The sequence below is a fragment of the Saccopteryx leptura genome, chromosome 2 (assembly GCF_036850995.1).
Source record: "Saccopteryx leptura isolate mSacLep1 chromosome 2, mSacLep1_pri_phased_curated, whole genome shotgun sequence".
Classification (NCBI taxonomy): Eukaryota; Metazoa; Chordata; class Mammalia; order Chiroptera; family Emballonuridae; genus Saccopteryx; species Saccopteryx leptura.
The window spans coordinates 202,453,474-202,473,552 of record NC_089504.1 but is presented as its reverse complement, the minus strand read 5'-3'; the positions used below and the strand labels follow the sequence as shown (position 1 = coordinate 202,473,552).

Below are 20,079 nucleotides of genomic sequence, written 5' to 3'. Positions count from 1 at the left end.
AGCTAAATGACAGAGAATTTAAAATAGAAATCTTAAACATACTCAGAGATATACAAGAAAACAGAGAAAGGCAATATAGGGAGATCAGAAAACAACTCAATGAACACAAAGAATATATTACCAAGGAAATTGAAACTATAAAAACAAATCAAACAGAAATGAAAAACTCAATTCACGAGCTGAAAAACGAGGTAACAAGCTTAGCTAGCAGAACAACCCAGATTGAAGATAGGATTAGTGAAATAGAAGACAAACAACTTGAGGCACAACAGAGAGAAGAAGAAAGAGACTCAAAAATAATAAAAAAACGAGAAAGCCCTACAGGAATTATCTGACTCCATCAGAAAGAATAACATAAGAATAATAGGTATATCAGAGGGAGAAGAGAAAGAAAATGGAATGGAGAATATACTCAAACAAATAATAGACGAGAACTTCCCAAGCCTGTGGAAAGAACTAAAGCCTCAAATTCAAGAAGCAAACAGAACACCGAGTTTTCTTAACCCCAACAAACCCACTCCAAGGCACATCATAATAAAGATGACACAAACCAATGACAAAGAAAAAATTCTCAAGGCAGCCAGGGAAAAGAAGAGTACAACATATAAAGGAAGGCCTATTAGATTATCATCAGATTTCTCAGCAGAAACTCTACAAGCTAGAAGAGAGTGGACCCCAATATTTAAAGCCCTGAAAGAGAGGAACTTTCAGCCAAGAATACTATACCCATCAAAGCTATCCTTCAAGTATGAAGGAGATATAAAAACATTCACAAATACAGAAAAGATGAGAGAATTTATCACCAGAAAGCCCCCACTCCAGGAAATACTAAAGGGGATTTTCCAACCAGATTCAAAGAACAAAAGAAAACAACACCACAAGTAACAGCTCCATCAAGAACACAATAAAACCAAACTTAAACTGTGACAACAAAGGAAAAAAAAAGGGGGGGGAGAGAATGGAGATTAACAGTAGCAAAGGACGATGAAGTGCAGAAATACTTATAAGATAGGGTACTACAATTAATATGGTAGGTACCCTTTTCATTACTTAATGGTAACCACCTTAGAAAAAACCACCACAAAAACACATGACTTAAAAAAGGTAGCAACAGAGGAAAGAAGTATGGAAAACAAACAAACAGAAATAAATGATAGAAAAACAAAAGAGAAGAATCAAACTAGATACAAAACTAACAGAAAGCAATTTATAAAATGGCAGTAGGGAACCCACAAGTGTCAATAATTACACTAAATGTAAATGGATTAAACTTACCAATAAAAAGACACAGAGTAGCAGAATGGATTAAAAAAGAAAATCCAACTATATGCTGCCTACAAGAAACACATCTAAGCAACAAGGATAAAAACAAATTCAAAGTGAAAGGCTGGAAAACAATACTCCAAGCAAACAACACCCAAAAAAAAGCAGGTGTAGCAATACTCATATCTGATAATGCTGACTACAAGACAGAAAAAGTACTCAGAGACAAAAATGGTCACTTCATAATGATTAAGGGGACACTGAATCAAGAAGACATAACAATCCTTAAATATATGCACCAAACCAAGGAGCACCAAAATATATAAGACAGCTACTTATTGACCTTAAAACAAAAACTAACAAAAATACAATCATACTTGGAGACCTCAATACTCCGCTGACGGCTCTAGATCGGTCATCCAAACAGAGAATCAATAAAGATATAGTGGCCTTAAAAGAAATACTAGAACACCTGGATATGATAGACATCTACAGGACACTTCATCCCAAAGCGACAGAGTATACATTTTTCTCTAGTGTACATGGAACATTCTCAAGAATTGACCATATGTTGGGCCACAAAGACAATATCAGCAAATTTAGAAAAATTGAAATTGTACCAAGCATATTTTCTGATCATAAAGCCTTGAAACTAGAATTCAACTGCAAAAAAGAGGGGGAAAAACCCACAAAAATGTGGAAACTAAACAACATACTTCTAAAAAATGAATGGGTCAAAGAAGAAATAAGCGCAGAGATCAAAAGATATATACAGACAAATGAAAATGAAAATACGACATATCAGAATCTCTGGGATGCAGCAAAAGCAGTAATAAGAGGAAAGTTCATATCACTTCAGGCCTATATGAACAAACAAGAGAGAGCCGAAATAAACCACTTAACTTCACACCTTAAGGAACTAGAAAAAGAAGAACAAAGACAACCCAAAACCAGCCGAAGAAAGGAGATAATAAAAATCAGAGCAGAAATAAATGAAATAGAGAACAGAAAAACTATAGAAAAAATCAATAAAACAAGGAGCTGGTTCTTTGAAAAGATCAACAAAATTGACAAACCCTTGGCAAGACTCACCAAGGAAAAAAGGCACAGGACTCAAATAAATAAAATCCAAAATGAAAGAGGAGAGATCACCACAGACATCATAGATATACAAAGAATTATTGTAGAATACTATGAAAAATTATATGCCACCAAATACAACAATCTAGAAGAAATGGATAAATTCCTAGAACAATACAACCTTCCTAGACTGAGTCATGAAGAAGCAGAAAGCCTAAACAGACCAATCAGCAGGGAGGAAATAGAAAAAACTATTAAAAACCTCCCCAAAAATAAAAGTCCAGGCCCAGACGGTTATACTAGTGAATTCTATCAAACATTCAAAGAAGACTTGGTTCCTATTCTACTCAAAGTCTTCCAAAAAATTGAAGAAGAAGCAATACTTCCAAACACATTTTATGAGGCCAACATAACCCTCATACCAAAACCTGGCAAGGATGGCACAAAGAAAGAAAACTACAGACCAATATCTCTAATGAATACAGATGCTAAAATTCTAAACAAAATACTGGCAAACCGAATACAACAACATATTAAAGAAATAATACATCATGATCAAGTGGGATTCATCCCAGAATCTCAAGGTTGGTTCAACATACGCAAAACGGTTAACGTAATACACCATATCAACAAAACAAAGAACAAAAACCACATGATCTTATCAATAGATGCAGAAAAGGCTTTTGATAAAATACAACACAATTTTATGTTTAAGACTCTCAACAAAATGGGTATAGAAGGAAAATATCTCAACATGATAAAGGCCATATATGATAAACCATCAGCCAACATCATTTTAAACGGCATAAAACTGAGGACTTTCTACCTTAAATCAGGAACAAGACAGGGTTGTCCACTCTCTCCACTCTTATTTAACGTGGTGCTAGAAGTTCTGGCCAGAGCAATCAGACAAGACAAAGAAATAAGAGGCATCCATATCGGAAAAGAAGAAGTAAAGGTATCACTTTTTCCTGATGATATGATCCTATACATCAAAAACCCGAAGGACTCCACAAAAAGATTATTAGAAACAATAAACCAATACAGTAAGGTCGCAGGATACAAAATTAACATACAGAAGTCCATAGCCTTTCTCTATGCCAACAATGAAATATTAGAAAACGAACTCAAAAAAATAATCCCCTTCACGATTGCAACAAAAAAAAAATAAAATACCTAGGAATAAACATAACAAAGAATGTAAAGGACCTATATAATGAAAATTACAAAGCATTGTTAAGGGAAATCGAAAAAGATACAATGAGATGGAAAAATATTCCTTGTTCTTGGATAGGAAGAATAAATATAATCAAAATGGCCATATTACCCAAAGCAATATACAAATTTAATGCAATTCCCATCAAAATCCCTATGAGATTTTTTAAAGAAATGGAACAAAAAATCATCAGATTTATATGGAACTATAAAAAACCCCGAATAGCCAAAACAATCCTAAAGAAAAAGAATGAAGCTGGGGGCATTACAATACCTGACTTTAAACTATATTATAGGGCCACAATAATCAAAACAGCATGGTATTGGCAGAAAAATAGACACTCAGACCAATGGAACAGAATAGAAAGCCCAGAAATAAAACCACATATATATGGTCAAATAATCTTTGATAAAGGGGCCAACAACACACAATGGAGAAAAGAAAGCCTCTTCAACAAATGGTGTTGGGAAAACTGGAAAGCCACATGCAAAAGAATGAAACTCGACTACAGCCTGTCCCCGTGTACTAAAATTAATTCAAAATGGATCAAAGACCTAAATATAAGACCTGAAACAATAAAGTACATAGAAGAAGACATAGGTACTAAACTGATGGACCTGGGTTTTAAAGAACATTTTATGAACTTGACTCCAATGGCAAGAGAAGTGAAGGCAAAGATAAATGAATGGGACTACATCAGAATAAAAAATTTTTGCTCAGCAAGAGAAACGGATATCAAAATAAACAGACAGCCAACTAAATGGGAAATGATATTTTCAAACAACAGCTCAGATAAGGGCCTAATTTCCAAAATTTACAAAGAACTCATAAAACTCAACAACAAACAAACAAACAATCCAATAAAAAAATGGGAAGAGGACATGAATAGACACTTCTCCCAGGAAGAGATACAAATGGCCAACAGATATATGAAAAGATGCTCAGTTTCATTAGTTATTAGGGAAATGCAAATCAAAACTACAATGAGATACCATCTCACACCTGTTAGATTAGCTATTATCAACAAGACGGGTAATAGCAAATGTTGGAGAGGCTGTGGAGAAAAAGGAACCCTCATTCACTGTTGGTGGGACTGTAAAGTAGTACAACCATTATGGAGAAAAGTATGGTGGTTCCTCAAAAAACTGCAAATAGAACTACCTTATGACCCAGCAATCCCTCTACTGGGTATATACCCCAAAACCTCAGAAACATTGATACGGGAAGACACATGTAGCCCCATGTTCATTGCAGCACTGTTCACAGTGGCCAAGACATGGAAACAACCAAAAAGCCCATCAATAGAAGACTGGATAAAGAAGATGTGGCACATATACACTATGGAATACTACTCAGCCATAAGAAATGATGACATCAGATCATTTACAGCAAAATGGTGGGTTCTTGGTAACATTATAAGGAGTGAAATAAGTAAATCAGAAAAAAACAAGAACTACATGATTCCATACATTGGTGGAACATAAAAATGAGACTAAGAGACATGGACAAGAGTGTGGTGGTTACCAGGGGTGGGGGGAGGGAGGACAGGGGGAGAGTTAGGGGGAGGGGGAAGGGCACAGAGAACTAGATAGAGGGTGGCGAAGGACAATCTGACTTTGGGCGAGGGGTATGCAACATAATTTAATGACAAAATAACCTAGACATGTTTTCTTTGAATATATGTACCCTGATTTATTAATGTCATCCCATTACCATTAATAAAAATTTATTTAAAAAAAAAAAAGTTTGTCAAAGAAATCAAAGATATTCTCTTGGTAGAAGCAGAGTCATTTGGCTCTTTTGTAATCTTTGAATGTTTAGTCTCCCCCTCCACTGCAATTACAACCTGGATGAAAGATGGCAATAGTATCCGTGAGAGCCCAAAGCACATATTCATTGCAGATGGTAAAGACTAAAAGCTGCGTATCATTGATGTTCAACTTTCTGATGCTGGTGAATACACCTGTGTTTGACGTTTGGGAAATAAAAAAAAAGACCTCCACAGCTAAACTGATTGTAGAAGGTAATTTTAGTCATCTTTATATGACCCATATTCAACTTTACTACAGTAAATCTCAGTACCCATTTTTTTTTGTAGTTTGTTTGTTTATTTATTTATTTATTTTGTATTTTTCAGTTAGAAGCAGGGAGGCAGTCAGACTCCCACATGCACACCCGACCAGGATCTACCCAGCATGCCCACCAGGGGGCGATGCTCTGTCCATCTAGAATGACGCTCCTTTGTGGCCAGAGCCATTTTAGCACCTGAGGCAGAGGCCATAGAGCCATCTTCAGTGCCTGGTCCAACTTTGCTCCAATGGAGCCTCTTGACTGTGGGAGGGGAAGAGAGGGATAGAGAGGAAAGAGAGGGGGAAGAGTGGAGAAGCAGATGGGTGCTTCTCCTGTGTGCCCTGACCAGGAATCAAACCTGGGACTTCCACACACTGCACCGATGCTCTACTGCTGAGCCAGCTGGCCAGGGCCTTTTCTTGTAATTTTAAACAAAACCTACTATTTCTAAGTCTTATTTCATTGAAAATATCATATGTATTAAAATGTCTTTCCTAAAATTCTTCACAGAATTTGTGAGAATGCTTGAAGAGGAAGTCACAGTGATTAAAGGGCAGCTATTGTACCTGAGCTGTGACTTAAACAAAGAATGTGATGTAGTCTAGAGGAAGGACGGGAAGATTGTGGTTAGAGAAACCTGGTAAAATTGTGCCAGGCATTATTGGCTTGATGCAGGCCCTAATCATCAATGACGCAGATGACATTGGTGCTGGAACATACACAGTTACTGTGGAAAATGTCAACAATCTGGAGTGTTGGTCCTGTGTAAAAGTAGTAGGTTAGTATTTCACTGGGAAATTTTGTTTTGCTTATTATTATACTAAGAAAATGGAAGAGAGAGAATTTTATTTTCCATTATTAAAATGTCAGCTGTCTTATACCCTAAGAGGAAGAATATCAATATCTCACAGCAGATTAATTATGTCCAGTTTTGAATTTTTTTTCTATTTCTGAAATTGACTAAGGAAGTTACTTATATTACTTTTCAGATCATCATTATTTTTCTGACCTCTTTTTCATACAGAAATCATTCGAGACTGGCTGGTGAAACCCATATGAGATCAGCATGTGAAACCCAAGGGGACAGTTGTTTTCACCCATCATATAGCAAGGGATACTCCAAACATTAAGTGGTTCAAGATATGATGAAATCCCCTGGGAACCAGCTGACAAGACTGAGATAGTGAAAGAGGGGAATTATGTACACCTCAAAATTAAGAATGCTGTGTCAGAAGATACTGATGAGTATGCAGTGGAAATTGAAGGAAAAAGATACCCCGCAAAGCTAACACTTGGAGGTATAAAAATATTTCACCTTTTATTCTAAAAGATAAGTTTTGTGTGTGCATAAGGCAAAATAACACACCTCAAAAAAACCTGAAAGTGAAGTATGTATTGTTAGACTGTTTAAAGCAGCGGTTCTCAACCTGTGGGTCACGACCCCAGCAAGGGTCGAATGACCAAAACACAGGGGTCACCTAAACCACTGGTTTAAAGCATTATGGTTTTTCATCCTTGACCAATACAGAGTGTGAAGTTGAATTGCTTAAACCAATAGAGGATGTTACTGTTTATGAGAAAGAAAGTAGAAGCTTTGATGCAAAAATCTTAGAGGAAGACATTTCTGGACAATGGAAACTGAAGGGAGAATTTCTAAGACCCTTGCCTGTGAGTAATTTCGCATTTTATGTTGTTAGGCATGTAAAATAACTACATTTTCTTTTCAGGTTTGATGTTCAGATTTGGCTCAATAATAATAGAGTTACTTCAGGCTTATTAAGTCTCAGAAAGGGGAAGAAATTTATTGCACTCTTTGTAGACCACTAGGACAATTTTAAAAATATTTATGATGATAGGTTTTTACTTACATTTATTAGTAATTTTAAAAACTCTATAGAAATCTGTATCTGAAACACTTCTCCCCTAGGGAATTTATCTCATTTGAATGCTAACTAAAACCTGTTTTTTTAGACCTGTGACATCAAAGCAGAAGGTGGGAACTGTTTCTTAACTTTGCACAAAGTCAAGCTGGACCAAGCTGGGGAAGTTCTTTACCAGGCACTTAATGCTGTTACAACTGCCATTCTGACAGTAAAAGGTATATAGGTTTTTAGAACTCAAGGAGTGGGTCCAACTTCATTTCCTGTCCCTCAGCATTCTGGAAAATCTCATTTTTATTGTTTGGTTTTCAGAAATTGAACTTGACTTTCCTATGCCCCTGAAGGATGTCACTGTTCCAGAAAAACAACAGGCTCAGTTTGAATGTGTCCTCACTCAAGAGGCAAATGTTATATGGTCAAAAGGACCTGATATAATCAAGTCATCTGACAAGTTTGACATCATTGTTGATGGAAAGAAACACATTCTTGTTATCAATAATTCAATTTGATGAGGAAGGGGTCTATACTGCTGAGGTGGAAGGCAAGAAGATCTCAGCACAATTATTTGTTACAGATAAGAGTTGAATGAAATCAGACTATAATATCCCATATTTAGGCACATAAATATATAACTTGAAAGATAGATCACCAAGTTCTACTAGCTATAAGTGACAATTAGCATGCCTACTTTACTTCTGTATTGCCACTGAAAACAACTTTCTGAATTTGTTTTAAATGAAGGGTAGCACCATTGGAAAATATGAATATATAAATGTCATGTGAAATCTTTTTAACTTGGGTAGATTAGAATAAAATACTTCTAAAAGTAAAGTATTTTTCTCAGTATAGTATCTCTGCTTGCATTGCAGGTATAAGATTGAAATTCATATCGCATCTTGAAGATCAAACAGTGAAAGAAGGTCAAACAGCAACTTTTGTTTGTGAACTTTCTCATGAAAAAAATGCATGTGGCCTGGTTCAAAAATGATGCCAGGCCCTGGCCGGTTGACTCAGTGGTAGAGCGTCAGCCTGGCGTGCAGAAGTCCCGGGTTCGATTCCTGGCCAGGGCACACAGGAGAAGCGCCCATCTGCTTCTCCACCCCTCCCCCTCTCCTTCCTCTCTGTCTCTCTCTTCCCTTCCTGCAGCCGAGGCTCCATTGGAGCAAAGATGGCCCGGGTGCTGGGGATGGCTCTGTGGCCTCTGCCTCAGGTGCTAGAATGGCTCTGGTTGCAACAGAGTGACGCCCCAGAGGGGCAGAGCATCGCCCCCTGGTGGGCGTGCCGGGTGGATCCGGGTTGGGCACATGCGGGAGTCTGTCTCTCCCCGTTTCCAGCTTCAGAAAAATACAAAAAAAAAAAAAATGATGCCAAACTTCACACAAGCAGAGCTGTACTCATCTCATCTGAGGGCAAGACTCACAAATTGGAAATAAGAGAAGTGACATTGGATGATATATCCCAGATACAAGCTCAAATAAAGGACCTGAAGTCCACAGGAAACCTAATAGTCTTAGATAAATATGACCAAGTGTAATGAAATAGCCAGTTTTTAGATGGTGGGAATGGGTAGTACTTAAATACTTTGACACCTGTTAACACTTTAATAAATTATCTGTTTCACACTCTGATTATCTGCTGAATGGCTTTAACAGAGGCTGATCCCTATTTCACTGTGAAATTACATGACAAGACTGGAGTTGAAAGGATGAGGTTATTCTGAAGTGTGAAGTGAGCAAAGTTGTGCCAGTGAAATGGTTCAAAGATGGCGAAGAGATTGTACCTTCACCCAAACACTCCATTAAGTCAGATGGCCTGGCCACATCTTAAACATCAAAAAGGCAGAACTTAGTGATGAAGGTGAATATATGTGTGACTGTGGCACAGACAAGACAAAAGCAAATGCTACTGTTGAGGGTGAGTTGCTCAAAACTAAATTTACCCCCCTTGAACATTCAGCTTATTTTTCCCAGCAATCTAACAAACCTTGGGATAATTTCAGCTTGACTAATAAAAGTGGAAAAACCCCTGTGTGGAGTAGAATTGTTTGTTCGTGAAACAGCTCACTTAGAGATTGAACTTTCTGAACCAGATGTCCATGGTGAGTGGATGTTAAAAGGAGAGCCTTTAACTGAATCCCCTGTAAGTCGAGATTAACTGATCACACATGAGAGGGGCTTGGCTTGGTTGTCTAGGGTGAAAAAAGACACACTTATGATGTGAAATTTCTTGATTTGTAGGACTAACCATCATCTTTTTTCTTTCTTTTTAACCCTCATTCCAAAGGACTGTGAGATCATTGAAGATGGGAAGAAGCATGTTCTGGTCCTTTATAACTGCCAGCTGGATATGACAGGAGAGGTGTCCTTCCAAGCTACCAATGCTAAATCTGTAGCCAATCTGAAAGTGAAAGGTATGCTCTGCCTGTCAGCCATTCCTGTTTGTTTGTTTGTTTGTTTGTTGCAAGACTGCCTATGAGATCCCAAGTTGACTGTGAGTCATGAATGGAAGCATATTCTGGCTTTATCCACACCACCTTTTCTTTCAGAACTACCACTCATCTTCATCACACCTCTTGTTGATGTTAAAGTCTTTGAGAAAGATGAAGTTAAGTTTGAGTGTGAAGTATTCAGGGAGACCAAAACCTTTCATTGGCTGAAAGGAACTCAGGAAATCACAGGTGATGACAGATTTGAGCTTTTAAAGGATGGTACTAAACATTCAATGGTGATCAGCTGCTTTTGAAGATGAAGCAAAATACATCTTTGAAACTTAAGATAAGCACACCAGTGGCAAACTAATCATTGAAGGTAAATATTGTATCAGTTAGATCAGTGGTCCCCAACCCCAGGCCGCAAACCGGTACCAGTCCATGGGCCATTTGATACCGGTCCACAGAGAAAGAATAAATAATTTACATTATTTCTGTTTTATTTATATTTAAGTCTGAATGATGTTTTATTTTTTAAAAAATGACCAGATCGCCTCTGTTACATCCATCTAAGACTCACTCTTGATGCTTGTCTCAGTCACGTGATACATTTATCCATCCCACCCTAAAGGGCAGTCCGTAAAAATATTTTCTGACATTAAACCAGTCCATGGCCCAAAAAAGGTTGGGGACCACTGAGTTAGATCATTTTTAATTTAATTCTTTGCTTTCATTTTTATATTTCCCCTTGGAAAATATACTTAAATATAAATAAACTTGGCTTTTTTTTTTTTTTTTTGTATTTTTCTGAAGCTAGAAATGGGGAGAGACAGTCAGACAGACACCCGCATGCGCCCGACCGGGATCCACCCGGTGCGCCCCCCAGGGGGCGATGCTCTGCCCACCAGGGGGCGATGCTCTGCCCCTCCGGGGCATCGCTCTGCCGCGACCAGAGCCACTTTAGCGCCTGGGGCAGAGGCCAAGGAGCCATCCTCAGCGCCCGGGCCATCTTTGCTCCAATGGAGCCTCGGCTCCGGGAGGGGAAGAGAGAGACAGAGAGGAAGGAGAGGGGGAGGGGTGGAGAAGCAGATGGGCGCTTCTCCTGTGTGCCCTGGCCCGGAATTGAACCCGGGACTTCTGCACGCCAGGCCGACGCTCTACCACTGAGCGAACCGGCCAGGGCCAGGCTTTTTTCTTAATAGAAATCCAGCTCAAATTCCTTACTCCACTCAAGGATGTGACAGCCAAAGAGAGAGAAGGTGCTGTGTTGATTGTGGAGCTGTTCCACAATAACATCCCAGTTAGCTGGTTCAAGGATGACCAGTGTCTGTATACCAGCAAGGTGGTCGCAATGCACGATGAAGGGAAAACTCATTCAATCACATTCCAAGACCTCACTCTTGACCATACCTCTCAGATTAAAGTCGAAGCTATGGGAATAAGTTCAGAAGCTAAACTCACTGTGCTTGTAAGTGCTCTTTTCAATTTAATTTTATTGTATTAAGTTTAGCAGAAGTATCTAGGACAGGGGGTCCTCAGCTACAACAGTCTCAATATACGACATTTCAAGTTTACAATGCTCATTCCCATAAAAAATTTAAAAATTGAGACTTGAGTGTTTTGGCTTACACAGTTAGTGTCATATGTACTTATGGACTACATGAGAAAACTAGTTTGGTTGCATGCGACAGAAAAATATGCAGTAATGTGTAATATGAATGAGGGAGTTGGTGTCCCCCAAGAAGCTTACCTACACCAATTTGGACTCTTAAACGTACAGGATTTCTGTTTGTATTAGACTAGGATGTGTTTTGACTTGCACCAAAATTCGGGTTATGTCACTGTCATAAGAACGAAACTGTGTCATAACCTAAGGACCCCTTGTATTTAAAATAGTCTCCCAAGTATTATATTGCATGAAATCAGCCCCTGTCCTCAAGAAATTATTATATATGTAATCAGAATTGTTTCTAAAATATTTTTTCTAAAAATATTAAGATTTAAAGCAATAAAGACTTGGGCCTCCAAAATAGCCAGTTAAAATCAGAATTAAAACTCTCCATTAATAATTAAGCCCTATCATGTTTAATAGAAGAATATGTATATTTCCTATTTCATCACTCTATCAAAATTATTTTATAAAAAATGCTTTTTTAACTTTCTAACAAGAGAGAAAATACAGTACTTACATTAATAAATGTCATTGTTTTTATCCCCTTAATATCAAGCAGATTACATATGAAGTCTGACATATAGAAACTATTAAAGGCAAACTATCAACTGATATTAAGAAAAAATAACACTGTGAATCTGAAAGCATAAAAGTATACTAGATATAATAGATTTGCTAAGACATTATACATGGAGCTAAATAAAAAGACAATTATATTTGAAGGTAAATTTTATAGTGTCTTTCAAGCTATTATAATTAAATTAACTACTTTAATTTAAAATACTATGGATTAGATTTATAGAGATCTCTCACATTTCTTCCCTTTCTAACATTTGGAGAACTTTTTAACGTAATAAATGAGTGAGAATTTACTGCAATTTTAACATATGCACAGAACTCTGTGAGCTGCCTCTTAAACTCTCCAAGAGATTGTCATTCCCCTCGGTGCTTAATGAAATCTTTTCACTTACATTCTACTTGCAGAGGGAGATCTATACTTTACAGGAAAACTTCAAGATGATACCACTGTAGGGAAAGAAAAAGGGATTCTACAGTGTGAAATTAGCAAAAAGAATGCCCCAGTGAAATGGTTTAAGGATGGAAAGAAAATAAAGCCATCTAAAAACGTTGTTGTTATGGCAGATGGCAAGAAACGAATGGTAATCCTAAAGCAAGCCTTGAAATCAGACATTGGACAGTACACCTGTGACTGGGGACAGATAAGACTTCAGGAAGACTTGACATTGAAGGTAAGGAAATTTCCATGAATTTCACTCTTAAAGTTGTTGGCTTATTTCTGCCAGAGGCTAATGACACATGTAACCCTTCACTTTTCTAGATTGAGAAATAAAACTGGTGTGACCTCTGTACAGTGTGGAAGTGAAAAGACTGAGACTGAAATCTCTGAAACTGCCAACTGGAAACTCAAGGGAGAGGCACTACTCTAAACACCTGTAAGTCTATTTCTGAACTTGTCAGCACCTAGAGGAGCTGTGTGGTACAAAAAAAGGACAGGCCAAAATTCAGAGTGTGTGCAGGGTGCTAAAAACATGATATCATGTTTTCTATCAGACCTTGTCCCAGAGAGAGATATTGGGGTCTCTGGATGGGCTCAGACAGGTACCCTTGCATTATGTTTGTTCCAGCATAATGAGTATAAGGCCGTAGATATTTTGTGAGGCTGCCAGTTTGTTCAGAATTATACAGCTAAAATTAACATTGCTTTCAGGATGGTATCTGTAATCTTTATTTCACACCCACACACAAAAGAGCCCAAAGATATATAGTCTCTTCACCCATTCAGTCATTATTAGTAGCCTTCCTTTAATTAAGATATTATATCTTCAGGAAAAAAATCCCAATTAAAATAATTTTCTACAAAATCTTTCCTCTCTGTTGGTACAGGATTGTGAGATCAGGGAAGAAGGCAAAGTGCACATGCTTATTTTATACAACTGCTGCCTGGACCAGACTGGTGGGGTGGACTTCCAAGCTGCCAATGTTAAATCTAGTGCCCACCTCCAAGTGTTTCTGCTGAAAAATTTACTGTCCACTTTTGCAGAATATGAGAGTGAAATTAATTAGAATGATTTAATTAATTTTCAAAATGATTAAAGTACAGAAGCAGGATTTCTTGTATTTACTTATGGACATCCTCATATACACATATTATTGAACTTGCCATTTGAATGAAAGAAAACTAAGCAAGTCAGATTTTCCCATTTTGCAATCCATTCAAAGTAGACAAACCTACAATAAGAATTTAACTCAGAAATTTAACCCTTAAAGGCCACATATTCAAGTGCCTGTGCAACTGTAGCACTATGAAGAAAAACTTGGCTGTGTGGGTGTTTCAGACTCAAGAGGGAGGAGAGGAGAGCATTTGGCTAACATTTTTGGAAGGTGCAAAGTGTTTGGTGGACATGGACATGCAAAGGCTATGTGATTGAAGGGTCCTTGTACTCTCCCAATCAGAGTCTTAGTTATTTTAGAAGACACATACCTTATGTAGCCAGAGGAACTAGATGCCTGGCAGAGGGACAGATGCAGAAGAGATTTCTCACTGACCTTGTATAGCAGAATGAAAGAGACCCTACAAGTACCCACTCGCCAGCCATGAGCTCTTTCCTTCCCAGCACCACAGGCCCATGTTCACATGGGAGCTAAGATAACCACATCTCTTGCTCTTCCTTCCTTTTTTTTTTTTATTTTTTTTTATTTTTCCGAAGTTGGAAATGGGGAGGCAGTCAGATAGACTCCCACATGTGCCCGACCGGGATCCACCCAGCATGCCCACCAGGGGGCGATGCTCTGCCCATTCGGGGTGTCTACCACAATCAGAGCCATTCTAGCACCTGAGGCAGAGGCCACAGAACCATCCTCAGCGCCTGGGCCAACTTTGCTCCAATGAAGCCTTGGCTGCGGGAAGGGAAGAGAGAGACAGAGAGGAAGGAGATGGGGAGGGGTGGAGAAGCAGATGGGTGCTTCTCCTGTGTGCCCTGTCCGGGAATTGAACCCGGGACTCCCTCACGCCAGGCCGACGCTCTACCACTGAGCCAACCAGCCAGGGCCGCTCTTCCTTCTTGAACAAAGCAACCACGAAGATGATTAACTGAGCCTGTGTTTATTCTCTTGGAGTTAAAAATGAGTAATCCAAAGCTACTGCTTCCTTCTCATATGGTCTTCTGAGCCTCTGAAGGATGTCATAGTGACTGCAGGGGAAACAGCCACTTTTGACTTCGAGCTCTCTTATGAGGATATCCCGGTGGAACGCTGTCTCAAAGGGAAGAAACTAAAGCCCAGCAATAAGGTAAAAAGCAGAAGTGTGGTTGCCTTGTCTTGCTCTCACTTTTTCAATCAGGTTCTTCTATCTTCACTTGCATGGTCCTTGTTCTTTGCTTTCTTGTGTCCCTATCCCTTTCCTTCTGTCTTTCCTGCTCTAGCCTGATTTCTGCTGAAATTGCAAAGCACATTCTTCACATTTTTGTTGGGTTCAATTGAGGATTTTCATTGAAATGTAAATAACAAATTAAAGTGCAATCAATTTTTATTTGTTCTAAAGACAGACAAACATTTATTATTTATCAATGATAGGAAAGATCAAAGAGACTTTTCAATTGGAGGCACTAGAGCAATGGTGCACCTTGAGTTTTATGACAAATTTTCCCCATGCTATCTAATGTTCTGCATATAAGGGGATTAAGGAAGGAGGATTGAAATTCCATTTCAGGAATTTGATCAAGTAGTTGAGATAACTTCTGGGCAGAATTGCTCTTTAAGCATTTTTCCAAAGCCGTTTTAACCCTCAAGTGCTTTGAGCTGCACAAATTCTTGAATGCAAGCAGACTATTTAAAGTGCAGCTGATGGTACTGACAAGAAAAAAGGGTTCTGTGGATAGCTACATATATGAGCAAATATATTTTTAAAAGTTTTATGACTAACCAGCTCCCAGTGTTAGCTTTTCTGTGCTTAAGATTTTACCCAAAAGTAAAAATCAAGTGTTTTTTTGGGGGATATCTCTAAAATATAATTTATCTTAATTGAGCTATATGTTTTACCCCACAAAAAAAGTCGATGTTTAAATTATCTTGATAATTGTAAAGCCAGTAGCCATGGCCACCATCACAGCCACCTGGCCCATGCAGGTTCACATTTGATTCAGACAGACGGTAATGAAACAATGGAGCCAAGAACTGGTGGGCCATCATCTTTATCCTAGCTTGCACCTGGCCGGCAAGAAATATACACAGTGGAAAAACACTTCCCTTTCCATTCAGGGCTCCCAAAGCCAATGATTTATCTGAGTTTCCTAGAATCAAAGTTTTCTACCTCACCCTCCTTATTCATCTCCTTCTCCCTGCACAAATTCTGCACAAACTGGTTTCTCCTTCAGCACTCCACCATCTTGACTGCTTCACCTCTCCTCCACCTGGCCTTTCTCTGCTCTCCTCCAGCATGGGCTCCTCTGCCCCATTTTATAGTGTAAAAATCAAAACCTTTAATCCAATATGCAAACAAGGAAGTCTCTGATACAAAGTCACTTAGGGTGGGAAAGGCTTAGTCTTAAAACTAAGACTTAGGCTATAATGACCCTGCCTGCTTTTACAGCCTGTCCCCCACACCCAACACAAACTATAAGCAAACAAACCTATATATCATATTTACAAACTTATTTGACCAAAAATAATTTATCATTAATTTTAAATTCTTGAAATAAAATATATGGAAAATATCCATGAAAATAAAGCACAGGACAGTGCATAGTTCTACAGCATTTCTTTCCCCTATATTTTAGGAATACCATCTGTGCCATCAAGGCTTCAACACAAATCAAACTTTTAAAACTTGAAGGTATATAATTAATAAGAAATTCAGTTTAACAAAGAGCCACAAGGTTTGTTGAATTATTAGAAGGTAAATGAGCCCTGGCTGGTTGGCTCAGTGGTAGAGTGTCAGCCTGGCATGAGGGAGTCCCAGGTTCAATTCCCAGCCAGGGCACATAGGAGAAGCACCCATCTGCTTCTCCACCCCTCCCCCTCTCCTTCCTCTCTGTCTCTCTCTCTCTTCCCCTCCCTCAGCCAAGGCTCCATTGGAGCAAAGTTGCCCGGGCGCTAAGGATGGCTCCATGGCCTCTGCCTCAGGAGCTAGAATGGCTCTAGTTGCAACAGAACAATGCCCCGGATGAGCAGAGCATCGCCCCCTGGTGGACAAGCCAGGTGGATCCGGGTCAGGCGCATGCAGGAGTCTGTCTGACTGCCTCCTCGTTTCCAACTTCAGAAAAATACAAAAAAAAAAAAAAAAAAAAAGGTAAATGCCTTTGAACAACTGTTCTAAAACAAAGAAAAAGCTCATATTCTACCTAAGTGATTGAAGGGTAATTCAGTAACAGCCATCCAGGGGATAAAGTCTGCCTACTACAAAGAAAATAATAAGCAATCGGTCTCCTTGTTTACTGTGGATAGAAAAAGCAGCTATATGTTCAAATTTCAGCATGAGAGTATTAGGTTATATAAGATGAAATCTTCCTTACAGTAGGTCTTCTAAATATTCAACTGGGTTATAGGTTTGCTTTCTTAAAATAATACATTTGTCCTATTAAATGTGGTTTAATTGCTTTCAGATCTAAAGACAAGGTTTAGTTGACTCTGCATTTGACTTCATTCTTTCAACTAGGCTGTCCCCACCAGGCTAGGACCCTAGCTAAAGCCAGTCCAGTGTGCATTCACATGTCCTGGCACTAGAGAAATACAAATACTTGATTATGACTTAGAGCAGTGGTTCTCACAATTGAGAATCACCTAAAAGGCTTGTTAAAATGCCAACTAGTGAGCCCCAGAATTTCTGATTAAGTAGGCGTATTAGTTTCTCAGGGCTGCCATAATAGACTACCACAGACTGGAATGGCGTCAACAAGATAATTTATTTCCTTACATTTCTAAAGGCTAGAAGTCTGAAATCAAGGTGTTGACAGGGTTGATTCTTTCTGAGGGCCATTCTCTTTGGCTTGTAGATGACCACCTTCTATGGTAATTTCACATGGTCTTTCCCCTGGTATGTCTGTGTCTAATTTCCTCTTCTTCTAAGGACATAAATCATACCAGATTAGGGCCCAATCTTGTGACCTCACTAAACCTATCTCTGAAGAAAGTCACATTCTGAGTACTGGAATTAAAATTTTAAAACATAAATTTGAAGGGACATAATTCAACTCAGATAGTAGGTCTGGAGTGGGGCCCTAGAATGTGCATTTCTGACAAGTTCTCAGGTGATACTGGCCCCTGGACCACACTTAGAGAGCCACTGGCTTGGAGTAGGTATCCTCTCCCTGGTGTATATGCACTTAGAAAGAGCAGAATTATCATATTAATGGGAAGGAATGCCATATATTTGTAACTGAAAAATGGGATGAGCGTTTTAAGTTGAGAAATTTTTGGCATTTCCCATATTACATGCCTCTGGTATTACGGGCCTTTCAGCAACATGTGGCCAAAGAAAACACTCAGGTTTTCACATTGGAGGCACCCTAGATCTAATCCAGGCTCTGTCCTTTCTCAGCTAATTTTGAGTAAGCCACATAACAAGTTTGAGTTTCTAATTCCTCCCCCATAAAATGGGAGTGAAAATAATATCTATAGGGTAGTTGGAATTAAATGTAATAATTTATCTAAAGGGCCTGGCATTTAGTAAATGGTTAATTGCTTAATTTTTTTATTTTTAATTAATTTTAATGGGGTAACATTAATCAGTCAGGGTACATAGGTTCAGAGAAAACATTTTCAGGTTATTTTGACATTTGATTATGTTGCATACCCCTCACCTAAAGTCATATAGTCTTCCGTCACCTTCTATATGGTTTTCTTTGTGCCCCTCCTCTCCCCCCAATTCCTCCGTTTCCCTTCCAACCCCCAGTAACCACCACACTCTTGTCCATGTCCTTGAGTCCCATTTTTATGTCTCACCAATGTATGGAATCATATAGTTCTTAGTTCTTTCTGATTTGCTTATTTCACTCAGTATAATGTTATCAAGATCCATCCATTTTGTTGTAAATGATCTAATGTCATCATTTCTTATGGCTGAGTAGTATTAGTCTATAGTATATATGTACCACATCTTCTTTATCCAGTCATCTATTGAAGGGATTTTTGGTTTCCATGTCTTGGCCACTGTGAACAATGCTGCAATAAACATGGGGCTGCATGTGTCTTTACGTACCAGTGTTTTTGAGTTATGGGGTTATATTCCCAGTAGAGGGATTGCTGGGTCATATGGTAGTTCTATTTTTAAATTTTTGAGGAACCACCATACTTTCTTCCATAGTGGTTGTACTAGTTTACATTCCCACCAACAGTGGATGAGGGTTCCTTTTTCTCCACAGCCTCTCCAACACTAGCTAATCTAACAGGTGTGAGGTGGTATCTCATTGTAGTTTAGATTTGCATTTCTCTAATAGCTAATGAAGAAAGCATCTTTTCATATATCTGTTGGCCATTTGTATTTCTTCCTGGGAGAAGTGTCTGTTCATGTCCTCTTCCCATTTTTTATTGGATTGTTTGCTTGTTTGTTGTTTTTATGAATTCTTTGTATATTTTGAATATTAGCCCCTTTATCATTGCTGTTGTTTGAAAATATCATCTCCCATTTAGTTGGCTGTCTGTTTTGTTGTCAGTTTCTCTTGCTGAGCAAAAACTTCTCATTCTGATGTGGTCCCATTTGTTTATCTTTGCCTTCACTTCTCTTGCCTTTGGAGTCAAATTCATAAAGTGCTCTTTATAACCAAGGTCCATGAGTTTAGTACCTATGTTTTCTTCTATGTACTTTATTGTTTCAGGTCTTATTTTTAGATCTTTGATCCATTTTGAATTAATTTTAGTACAAGGGGACAAACTGTAGTCGAGTTCATTCTTTTGCATGTGGTTTTCCAGTTTTCCCAGCACCCTTGGTTGAAGAGGCTTTCTTTTCTCCATTGTGTGTTGTTGGACCCTTTATCAAAAATTATTTGACCGTATACATGTGGTTTTATTTTTGGGCCTTCTGTTGTGTTCCATTGGTCTAAGTATCTATTTTTCTGCCAATACCATGCTGTTTTGATTATCGTGGCTCTATAATATAAAGTCAGGTATTGTAATGCCCCCAGCTTTGTTCTTTTCCTTAGGATTGATCTGGCTATTTGGGGGTTTTTATAGTTCCATTTAAACCTGATGGTTTTTTGTTCCATTTCTTTAAAAAATAACATTGGAATTTTGATGGGAATTACATTAAATTTGTATATTGCTTTGGGTAATATAGTCATTTTGACTATTTTTATTCTTCCTATCCAAGAACAAGAAATATTTTTCCATTTCATTATATCTTTTTAGATTTCCCTTAATGCTTTGTAGTTTTCATTATACGTCCTTTACATTCTTTGTTATGTTTATTCCTAGTTTTTTTGTTGTTGTTGCAACCATGGAGGGGATTTTTTTTTTT

General features: G+C 38.3%; 1 pseudogene; it reads left to right on the top strand.

Annotated features, from left to right (window-relative positions):
• LOC136391771 (titin-like) overlaps nucleotides 1–20,079 on the top strand; it is a 93,179-nt pseudogene that overhangs the window by 51,918 nt on the left and 21,182 nt on the right.